The 12668-nt window shown below is 36.5% G+C and overlaps 1 protein-coding gene across 2 annotated transcripts in view; it reads right to left on the minus strand.

Moving 5' to 3' along the window:
• The window catches only part of si:dkey-172h23.2 (uncharacterized protein LOC393772 homolog), a 43334-nt gene extending 31623 nt beyond the window's left edge, over window positions 1-11711 (minus strand). The window contains exon 1 of one of the 2 annotated variants that reach the window (XM_067445186.1): window positions 11439-11711. The gene's annotated coding sequence lies outside the window, so the exon portion shown is untranslated. Of the gene's footprint in view, window positions 1-10346; window positions 10496-11438 lie in introns of those variants that run through there. The other variant, XM_067445187.1, reaches the window with a different exon arrangement.
• Window positions 11712-12668: the final 957 nt, after the last annotated feature.

Raw genomic sequence — 12668 nt, forward strand, 5'->3', positions numbered from 1 at the left:
TCACATCGTGTATAGAGTCGGTGGGCGGGGCCATAATGACGACGGCCGAGTTGCGTTTACGTGCTTCTAGTAAACACAGAAACTGGCGAACGGCGGCGGTCTTTCAAATCAGCTTTGACTGCGATTCTGGAAGACTTAGAGTAAAGCTTTTCTCTGAGAAAAGAACAAAGAACGGCACTGAAGTCATTCTTAAAAAGGGAAGATGTGTTCGGAGTTTTGCCGACCGGATACGGCGAATGTTTAATCTATCAACAAGCTCTGTTTCACCTTCGTTGCTCTGGTTGGTGTAGCGCTATCCTATCGCGTGCAGAGGGAGTTTGAAAGACAACCGTTTATCCCGCCCCTCGGATTGAGCCCTGTCAATGGTGAGTTTCCAGACCAAACATCTTGATGTGGGTCTGGCTTGTCAGGCTAGGAAACATACTGAAAGTCACTTCAGGAACAAGGTTGTGTTGTTGAAAAGTGCAACGGGCCACTGGCTGATCGTGTGATGTATAATAGCACACTCACTTATGGATTTTCAAAGTCGTCATCTGTTGAATTCTATGTCCAGGATACGCGTGTCGTGTTCAATTACGGTCCGTCTGATAACAAAGATGCCATGACTCCAAACCATAGGCTGTAAAAAAAATATGGACGTAGTGTCTGTGACGTCACCCATAGGATTCCGATAAGCCGTTCTGAAGATTAAAGTATGGTCGAGCTGGGCGTTGCCATCTTGTGAGCGAGTCATCGCGTGTCACTCCCGGATAACAGAAAATGGGCAAAAAGGCGGGATGTGGGCGGAGCTTAGGTGACGCAATGACTGTAGACTGCGGATAAATGGCTATCCACTTGTAACCACGCCCTTAATTATGCAGAATTTAAAGGCTTTATATAACGTAAACGAATGAGCTATAAAAATAAAATAAATAAAAAAAATAAAAAAAAATTCACCCCCCTCAGAGTTGTCATGAAGGTCAAAATTAGCCTTATAGGCCAAAACCACAATTTGTACCAGGCTGTAAACATGTTTTTTTCTGCTGTAAAGTTTGGAATTTTAACTCACTCACAGAAGAAGAACACTGTTGTGCTTACAATTGTGACAATGAGGACTTATGATAAACTAAACGCTGGGTTTTCAAAAGAATGAAGAGTTTTCAGCATGGTACCATTGGCACCAAGTCTGTACTGAAATAATAAACACAAATTGACATTTTGAGTGCTGTTGAGCGGAACAGTAAACACCTCTGATCGGACATTGTGTTAACGCGCTTCTCGGATATGTCTGTGATCGGCTACAATGATCAACGGACAGTAGCGTTTGAAAGCACACACAAACATCTATCACCGGGACCTGCTTGTGCTTTCAAACTCTCCAGTTGAAATCTGTGTAAGTGCTCGGTGAAGAGATCATTGATGTATATTTACAACATGTTTTTGAAGCGCTGCTCATTGTAGCCAATCACAGACATATTTCATGAGTGTGTGAGCACAATAGGCAATCAGTGGTGTTTACAATTCTGCTCAACAGCACCCAAGGGGTTACATGTTTTAAATTCCAGTACCGACTTGGTACCAAAGTCGGCACTTTTGACAACACTGGCACAGACTCTTTAAAATACGTCCAAGAGTTTTACACACCAGTCTGTTATTGTAGGGACAATGTTACATTTTCCCACCTCTAAACATGACGCGGAACAAAACAAACTGTGATTAGTTGATTTACATGTCAAGAAGGCATCTGGCCAGTGAAAGCTGCTATGGAGTCCAGACCTTGTCGTCAGTCTGAAGATCTGGCTACATGAGACTATTCACTGTGCATTTGTAAAGTGTTGTGAGATTACATAGGTTACCATAATGTGAAATGTTGACCAGAGTTAACCCAGAGCATAAATAGCCAAATAAATAGGCTTAGAACGTGGGTATGATATATACCTTTGTGGGTTTTAGGCATCATTTAGAATGACCTAGTTCAATGAGGTCCCTTGCCGATTGGGTAAGCAAAAACTTTTGAATTTTGAATTATTTTGACTGTACGACATCAGGTTAACACGACTGTTTTTGTTGTGGCGTGACAGTGTTCAAGCACATGGAACGGCAGCACTCAATAGTGACATGTGATACTAGTGTCCCTTACTGACACCTGATCATGACAGTACTGGCAGGCAAGCCTGTTAGAAAAGTCTTAGCAAGATCAGTCTTTATACACATTGAAATAAATACAGCTGAACTAAATCAAAAGAAAAATAATCGAAGATTTGTCAATATCATATGCCAACAACAATAAACCTGAGTCATGAATGCAAAAGTATAAATTGTCCTTTTGGGTGTGGAAACAACCGATGTTATTACATGTCATTTGAAACAAAGCTTGTTTTATTACTCTGACCTGAAAAGACCACACCTTCTGATCAATGCACATTTTGAAGGGGTTCCTGATGTATTGCAGTTCAAAAGCAGCTCTGAATTCGTAACTGTTTATAGTCTTTATAATTCTCCAGAGAGCTGCGGTAGTAATGCTTGAGTGAGTGTGTAAGCCTTTATGTGTGTTTTGGGGGAGGGTCAGAACTGAAAGGTGTGGAGGTGGAGCTTGATGTTTAACTACTTGCTTTGTTTGAATTTCCATAGCAACAATGACTGACACTTCAAAGCGTGAGGGCCATCATTCTATCCAAGACCATACTATCCAAGCACTGGAAAACCGCAGTATATTTATCTCTAAAAAAAAAATTTAACCACTCAATTAACCACTGAAAACTACCTGTTTGAATTAGATCTCCAGACAAGTACCATTATTATTCCTCAAACACTATGGTTCAAAAGTTTGGGACCAGTACGTCTTTTTAAAGGGTAAGTTCACCCAAAAATAAAATTTCTGTCCAGTGGCGTAGGCAGAATTTTATTTTTGGTCGTACCTGGGCACTTTCACGCGAGGGGGGTGAGGGGCCAGCTACAAAATAGTATCTGTCCACATACAAAACATAACATGAGCAGCGGTTACAACAAACGTTAGACACTTTATTTCCAATTTTCAAACATGTTCTTAATTTTTATTGAAAATAAACATTTCCGATCTGATGAGGAAAAAAAGTACATTGAGTTCGGTAAAAGGCGGATTCGAACCGCAGGTTGAATTGTGTCAAAACATAGTGCCGCGCACCTTACCCCCCTACACTATCTGATAAAAAATGATGGCGTGTTCCCGGCATTACAGAATTAACATGCGCCTGGAATTGAAAAGTCTCAACGTTACTTGCGGCCCTGGATGGGTTCTCTCCCGCGGTAATGCGATTTTTTTCTTCTTTTTTATGCAATTTTTCATGACTACTGTTTCTCTATCACACAACTGCAAACTATAAACAAAGTGAATAGGTAAACACACTTCATGAAGTCAGAGGCGCGAGCCGCGTCACACATGAGACAGCCTGACAATTGCCTAACACAGCTGTCAATCAAACTCATCAAGCATTTCGCAAAAAAACACTGTAAAAACATTTTATTTATTTCATTATTTGAGATGTTATAATAAGTTTGTAATTACGTTAAAATAATTTAAACAACTGTTATTTAACAAATATTATTATATTTGTATAATAAACTGCGGGGCCTATCATCATAGTGGGCGGGCCTGTGCCCAACAACGCCCCTGTTTCTGTCATTACTCACCCGTCATTCCAAACCCGCAAAACTTTTATTCATCTTCGGAACACAAATCAAGATCTTTTTTTATGAAATCTGACACCATTCTTTCCCTCCATTGACAGCTACGCAACTACCACTTTAACACTTCAAAAAGTTCACAAAGAGATAAAACTAGTAATAATTATAAAAAGAGATAAAAATTAGTAAAACTAATTTAGCCCACATTTTCTAAAGAGATTTAATTTAGGCATTTATTCACATATTAACATTGATCAGAGAACATAAACAGAAGCTCAACCTAACCTGCTTGACATACGAGAACAAACCTCATTGGTTCTTGCTGAAGCTCAAACATGCTGCAAAACACACGAGAATGAACCTCATTGGTTCTTGTGAAACCTCAGTGCTGCGTAACACAAGAATTAACCTCACTGGTTCTTGCAGAAGGTAAAACGTGCTGTATAACACGAGAATGGTAGAGCTTCCATTTACCACAACTGATGTGTGAGTTAATGAGCTCAAACAGTAGAGCATGGCGCTAGCAACGCCAAGGTCATGGGTTCGATTCCCAGGGAAAGCAAGAATTGACAAAAATGTAAAATGTGTACCTTGAATGCAATGTAAGTCGCTTTGGATAAAAGAGTCTGCCAAATGCATAAATGTAAATTTAAATGTAATGAATGTTTATATGTGAATTAGGGGTGACCCTGAATAGTCGAAGATTTGATGTATCGTTATGCGGAACCGGATTCGACCGCCAATCTCACAGTTGAATCTTCGGGGGTGTAATGAAACGAGGATCATACCATTTTGGCAATATGGGGTGCTCAATATTTTAAAGACGTGGCACGGTGCTGAGCTTCACGTCTGGTGTGCGACCCCTTTAAGGGCGCTGAGCTTCGCACCGGACCCGAAGAGAAGCGCCGCGCCTTTAAAACACCGGTGGCCGCATTCGGCATCGGCACCTGTCCGCAGCGACTCAGGAAGTTGTTTAAAATCCTGCCGCGCCACTTCAACACTTTGTATTAAATTTATATTCCATTTCCCTCAAATCGTCAATGTACATTTTCACTGTGCTACAAGATACTAGGGATGGGACGAAATATCGTTTGACAAAATTTCGCGATACAAAACGTGACGAAACGCATCGAGGTCGAAAAAAATGGATCGCAAAATAAAGATAGACGGCACTGCTGCATGATTTGCGTAGTATATAAATAATTTAGTGGGCAATTCCAGCGTTATGGATGTGACATTTGAACTCATAATGACAACTGAAATGTCTCAGTAAAAATCTATTTCTTACAATATTTATATTGGCAATGCATATTCTCAGAGCACCCTATCTGGGGAATTGACAGCAAAAATATTATTTTCTAAATTATATTTAAGACCCCCCAAAAAAGGAAAATAGTTGTGCGTTATGGATGTGACAGGAAATGACAGTGTTTTCAGTGTACTGTTCGATTTTCTTAAAAGTCTGTGAACTTTTAAATCTAATGTATAAATATTGCTATCCACATGAGGAAGGGGTCTTATTTGAAAATAAAAATATCAATGTTTAAAATGTAAATAAAATTTTTGAAGTGTATCATGAGAAAAAACAACGTTATGGATGTGACAAAACCCTGTTATGGATGTGACGAGTCTGAAATACACATAGAATCTGTTTGGAAAATCAACGAACAAACCATCATGGCACATTTGTCGACACATAAAATTACTCTAAATGTTAATTTAATAGCAATCTAGTTATATCAATGACTCATATGAAGTAGCCTGACCTGATTTAGTTGAAATAGCCCATTCTTTCATTGTCTCAGGTAAGATGGGTCTTAATCAACATGTAAATATCCTGACAATAAAATGACTAATATATATATATATATATATATATATATATATATATATATATATATATATATATATATATATATATATATATATATATATATATATATATATATATTAGGGCTGGGTAAAAATATCGATTCATCAATGCATTGCAATTATTTGTTTCTCAATTCAATATCGATTAATCAAATCCTATGAATCGATTCAGCCCACCGGCCAGTGGCGGCGCTGTGGGCAACACTCTAGTGAGAGCGTTCAGCGCTGTAAACAAGACGTGCTTTACCAAAATAGCAGTTGCACTCCGTTCAAGCCTGCACCACTAAAGGCTGCAACATACTACGCAAGAACAGAGAAAAAAGTTCTCGCTCCCAGGGCTATGAGAACAAAATGATGTCATGTTGTTCTCAGCCCTTGTTTGGGAGTTCTCGCAGCTTGTTCTCGACACATTGCCTGAGCAGAACTTTTTTCTTGCGGTTGTCCGAGAACTATTGTGTGATTGGTCAGACATTTAAAGTGGGCGTGGTTAATGCGGAGAAACGCAGATGATCGGCACCTGCTTTTCTCGTGAAGTATGAATGTACTACTGCCAGAACGAACTTTGTTCTTGTTCTTGCCACCTCGAGAAAACAAACAAATTTCTTTGTTCTTGCAAAGTATGTTCCAAGATTAACGTTAAAAGCCGACGTTTGGGCTCATTTTGGTTCAGCTGCTCAGTTGTTCAGTGTTATTGCGCCACAGAATCAACACCGGCCGTGTTGGCGACATGCTTTCATATCGTGGCAACGCGCGCAGTCACGTAGATCACTGCACTTTCAATAGTTGTAAAACAAACCACCGCTCTCAATACATTTGAATGGCTTAAGTGGACAGACAACAGCTTCACTTCACTATACAGTTAATTACTTTCGAATCTGTGTAATGTTGTAATGTTATAATATCAATCCACTTTGTTTTATGAATATGCACATTTTGTGCTTCTGTTTACATTTCTTTCATAACTTGAATGTATAGGAAGAAAGAAAAATACTTTCTACTACTTACAGTTACATGCACTTTAGAGGTGCTAATAAAGCACCTGTTTGTAACAGGTGTGGTTTGTATTCAACACATGTACAATATTGTACAATTTATTCTGCTAAATAAACTATGACAGGAAAAATGCTGGGGTCAATTTGTTCTTACACATTGATAATACTGCACACATTATTAAAAAATATACTCAGGTACTTACTTGTGTATTTACTTATTAATCAATCGATATCGAAGCTAATAAATCGATATCGAATCGAATTGTGAAATTCCTAAAAATACCCAGCCCTACACTGTTAAAAATTTGTGGTGTTTTTTGTTGGTTTAACTTAAAAAAGTAAGTAACCTGGTTGCCTTAAAATTGAGTTCATTGAAATTAAAAACTTGAGTTGATACAATGAAGGAAATTAGTTTAATAAATAGAAACTCAAAACATTATTTTATCTGAACCACATAAAAAATGTGATAAATTATGAAAATAGCACAATTTGCCATGTTTCACTGCATCATCAGAAATAACACACACATAATTACCCAATATGCTTACAAAATCTTTTAATAATCTTTTAATAAAGGTTGTCGAATCTCAAAAAATGTTCATTGTATTAACTCAAAATTTTAATTTCAATGAACTCAAAATTGTAAGGCAACCAGGCAACTTTTTTTCTAAATAATTTTTTACAGTGTATATATAATATATACACATACATCGAATTTAATCGAATTTATTTATCACGTCATTCAGAAAGTGACCATTTGTTTTGCTAACATTTACTTATGATTGTACTTATAGCCTAATAACCTAAGGCTATGTTACAATTCACTGAAACACAGAGGAGAAATATGTTTATCACTGCCATGCTACAGGAAAACACATTTATATCACATGTGGGTTTGATTTTAGAATTTTCTTTATATGTAACGTCACATCCATAACGCAAAATTAAAAAGTTTACAAGTAATAAAAGAGCATGAAATGTTCATCACATGATACATTTATATAAGTTAACATTGCACAGAAATGCTGGACATTTTTTCATCAACACTGTATATGTAGCATAAACTTATCCTCTAAAACGTTATGGATGTTACATGGCCCTGGAACTCAACGACACATTTAATAAGAGGCTTATAAATTCATAGAACTTTACTGTTAAATCATGCTAATTGAACACAGTGCATAATCATCCCCTTGTTAATCAGGAAATTGCCAAATAATAAACTTTTGCTGAAACATTGAGTCTATATATTTCCTTTTCTTGATAACACTAAAACACAGATATTTCAAAAACTCTTCTTGCATTGGTGCACACCTTATTTATGGTGGAATAAACAACAAATACCTAAACAATTCAATGAGAATGGTTGCATACAATAAAGTATAGATCCAAGTAAACATTTTAAGAATAAATCTGTTTGTGTGTGACCAACTTTTTTTTTTCATCGTAAAGATGACCTTTGCATGGAATTGCCCTAGTGTATTATAACAACGCAGCGCGCATTTTCTGTTTGATCTGAGGCATAGTTGGAAAAAGTGAGAGCAGTCAGACGCAAAGGATGCAACAGCAAACATTAATAGGGAAAGAAAAGGGTTGACATTAGCATTAATATTCTAAACCAAAAATGCAGTTTTTGCCTAATTACATAAGCTACCATATTTTCTGTTTAACTTTAATAAGACTCCAGAAAGAAAAGTGTTTTTTCACTGAGCACATTCTCTGCAGTCTGAGCGCGATGCACTGCAGCTCACTCTCGCTCATGTCTGAGGTAAATCATTAACACCATAACCCCTTACAGTACACCTGTTTTATTGAGCTAAATACATTACAATCGGCTAAAACTAATGCACAGGTTACTTTCCTGAACAAGCGCGCTCCCGAGTCTTCCGTGTTCTTCACACTGTCCACGTGAATCACGGCCCAGTTCAGCGCGCACAAGCAAAATACCGGCAGTTCAATAGGGAATGCGGATCTCTTAAAGGGGCCGCACTATATTCCTCCTCGTGTAATATGGACCTCCAGGTATGGTGTGGTTCTGGTTTGCTCACTGGTACACATTAACAATTTTTCATACGAACTTTTCCCTGTTCTGAATTAAACTGCCAGTTTAAAAACTCCCTTTATATTGTTAAAATGAGAGAAATCACTACTTACTCATTATTTTTAAGTTTAGGCTTAAGAGACATGAACAATTTCTTAGACAAACATATCTATGACCTTTGATATGTCTAGTCTTCATGCTGTAATGATTATTATTGAACAAGTATGGTTTCACTAATAATAAATGTACATTTGCATAAAGCATGCATATTTGTCCATACCTATGTTGATTAGAATATTAAAAACTTAATTTAAACTTAATTTAAGATACATTTACAATTGCTAAAAAGGTGCGATTAAATTGCGATTAATCGCGAGTTAACTCATGACAATCATGCAGTTAATCGCTATTCAATATTTTAATCGATTGACATCCCTACAGTGCCCTCCACAATTATTGGCACCCCTGTTTAAGATGTGGTCGCGGACTTCAAAAAATTCTCCTTTTTTTTAAACAACATAGAACCAAAATACAAAAAAAGAGAAAAATCCTACCTTTTGTTATAGTACATTACTTTGGTGGTAAAAAAAAAAAAAAAAAAAAAAAAAAAAAAAAAATCACAGATTTGGAAAGACTTTTTTTTTTTATATCGTATCGTGACGTATCGTATCGTAACCCTGGCATATCGAGGTGCATCGTACCGTGAGTTTAAGTGTATCGTCCCATCCCTACAAGATACACCCTTCGTGCAGTTCTTCTGTCAGAAGTCGATTCAAAATTGAGCTTGCATGTAAATAATGTGCGCATCCGGTGTGAGAAACTCGAGACGTGCTGCTGAGCTTTGCGTCTGCTGCGGCCCCCTTTAGGCATAAATATCCGGCTTAAGAACGTGCATGTAAACGAAAGTGTTTTTTTCCTCTCTAGGCAGGTATTTTTTTAGGTTTATTTATCAAAATGTTCTTTTATATATTTGTATTACACATGACTACACGACTATCAGTCGACCATAGAAAGATTCAACCATTCTGATTTGAATGTGTAAATTCTTAGTCGGGGACACCCCTAATGTGAATATGAGAAAGATTTCATCGATAAGGTCTTTGTTTGTGTTCCGAAAATGAATGAGTCTCACGGGTAATTAATGACAGAATTTAAATTAAAAAAATGTTTTTTTCGTTTGCTATCCTATATTTCGCAATAATGCGTTAAATTAATCAAAAATGATTGCAAAAAATGTATATAAAAAAGCTGTTCTTTTGACCTTTCTATTGATCAAACAGTACCCTCATCATATTATTTGAATTATTTCTGAAGGTTCATGACACTGAAGCCTGGAGTAATGATGTGAATGAAAAAAAGTGTGCCATCTCAGTAATAAATTACATTTTATAATATATCTAAGCAGAAAATTATTTTATATTGTAAAAATATTTCACAATATTTTCACATTATTTTTGATCAAATTAATTTAGCATTTGTGAGTATGGAAGACACTTCTTTCAAAAAATGACCCGAAACAAAGTAGTTCTAGTCTTTTGGCTCCCTCCTATTGGTAATTCTTTGCACTTCACGTGACATATGACAGTATGACATAACTTTAAAGATCAGCTAAAAACCTAAAACAGTTAAACCACTGAAAAACACATTTAAAAGAAATACTAAATTCATCTTCTAAACCTGTCTGCTGCAAGTCACACATCTCTTTCACTGGCTCAGAACTCATGTCACAGGTTTTTAATACTTATATTTTGTATCCATTTCTCCTCACATTTGAATAAACTCCTTGGATGACATCTTACCTCAGGTCTTTAGAACTCCAAGCTGAGTCCAGCAGAGCTCATAGATCCATTATTTCAGCATATTACGTGAATCAAACATAGCAAAAAGTACACCTGAATCTTCACGCACCTCCAGTGCATGGCAGGTTAGGTCACAGCGCTGATTACTGTGAGCTAAATGCGGCTTTGTGTTTGGCAGCAGATAAGAGGTGTGTGATGTCATGAGTGGGGGAGGACGACGAGGAGGCTGTGGCTCAGGTGTCTGTTTCCAAGAGCACTTGAGTAACCGAGGCCACCAATGCTGTTCGATGTGCCGTCTGGTTAATGTTTTCCTACCTGATGCTCTCAAAACCTGCCGTTATTGCTATTTGTTCCTGCTGCTTTACCCCCTGAGGGAATGGTACCCCTTTTTATGGGTCAATATTTACCTGCAATGCCTTACTGATGTCACATTGGAAAAACTGAAAGAGGAAACCATGACAAGAAACACTAAACAGAACAAACACAACTAATTGATACAACTGATCAATTGGCCAAGCCACTAGAGATTGAGAAACTACTATAATCTAAAGGAGAAGGTTTAACATTAAGTACATTAGCTGTTTGACTTGAATGAAACATTTTAAGCTCCAGTTACAGCAATCATATGCAGTGTTGGAAATACGTGGTCTAGTTACATTTAACTAGTTACTCCCCAACACTGATTATGATATTACAATACATGAGCTTAATAAATAAACAAATTAATGAATAAATATAGATAGGCTTCTCGCTAGATGTTTTTGTTACACTGAGAGCATTTGTTTAAAACTTATATTGTATTATGATTTACTTCAGAATTTAGGGCGTTGTGCAAGTTCAACATTGTATCAGTTTGATGCTAAAGATAAAAATAAATTTGAAAAACTGATAAAATGTTGAACTTGCACAACACCCTAAATTCTGAAGTAAATCATAATAGAGTGGATAGTCATTTAATAATAATGAAAACAAGCTAACAACTAACTTCCTTCAAATGTAAGTTTTAGATATTGCTAATAACTAAACAAAAGTTGTCAAGCACATTCACACACCTCTATATTTCACCAAGAACGTATGAAATAAACCACTTACCTCCAATTAAACACGTCGTAGCTTCCCTTATGGACGCATGAGGTTACGAATAAACTGGAAACAGGTCAGATAAAATCCATGTTTCATGACACTCGTTGAGGAAACAAGTTTATCTTTAACCAGTCAGTGGGAGGTAAATGTTGATGAGTAAAATACTTTCCTATCAGTTTTTTTTTACTTCTTCCAAGTGGTGGCCCAGAAATCCGAATCCACCATTGGGACGCATTGAATTTTGAGGGTTGTTTTTTTCTTTACTATAAACGTTGGTACACTAAACGTTTAATCGTTTAAATCTGCTGTTTATAAGGAATATCACCTGGCAAATAAACATAAACCCGCTTCCGTAATCTTTATATAATTGTCACAAAAATACACACTTTTGTGTAATCACGAACGAATATGATTGGTCCATCTTGACCAGCGCTGAAGAAATGATCGGGTATCAGGTGACAACACACGTCAGCAACGGTCCTGATAACAATTTACGCACGAGTAATGAGACTGGAAAACATTTATACACATTGAATTGAAAATACATGGTAAAGAGATTAAATATAACTAATATTATTTCGACCCATCGCACCTTAAATAATTAAAAAAAACTCCGAGCCGTCTTAACCACGCCCTTTTAATCTCTCCGTGAATAAAACCAACTATCAGATGTGCGTCTGTACTAGAGATATTTCAGGAGTTTAATGCAGGTTAAATTAAGACTATTACTGATATATACATCATTGTCTCATGTACTAACAATCTAGATTCATGTTAAAAAATAATATTTTTTTCAAAAAGTTGTCAGGTGTTTAGTTTGTGCCGCCCCCTATTGGTAAGTAAATTGCATTTCAAACACGCAAGAATATTTCATTTTAAAGGGATATTTCAATCAAAAAAATGTATTCTGTAATTTACTCACCCAATATCTTGTTCCAAACATACATGAGTTTCTACAATGCGCGGATGTACTATCTGGTTACCCATATTCTTCAAAATAATCGTTTGTGGTCAACAGAAAAAAGAAATTCGTGAGGGTCAGAAAATTATGACAAAATAATTTTTGTGTGAACTATCCCTTTAAGCCATATGTGAGAAATAGTCGATCATATATTGACGAAACAAACAGTACAATTACGAATATGGTATTATATAAGCATTATGTCAACGTTCATAATGTTGCCTTTTTCTAAACCAGGGATTTCAAACTAGCCTATATATTTGGATATTTGTAATGAA

The sequence above is a fragment of the Pseudorasbora parva genome, chromosome 1, assembly GCF_024679245.1.
Source record: "Pseudorasbora parva isolate DD20220531a chromosome 1, ASM2467924v1, whole genome shotgun sequence".
NCBI classification, from domain to species: domain Eukaryota; kingdom Metazoa; phylum Chordata; class Actinopteri; order Cypriniformes; family Gobionidae; genus Pseudorasbora; species Pseudorasbora parva.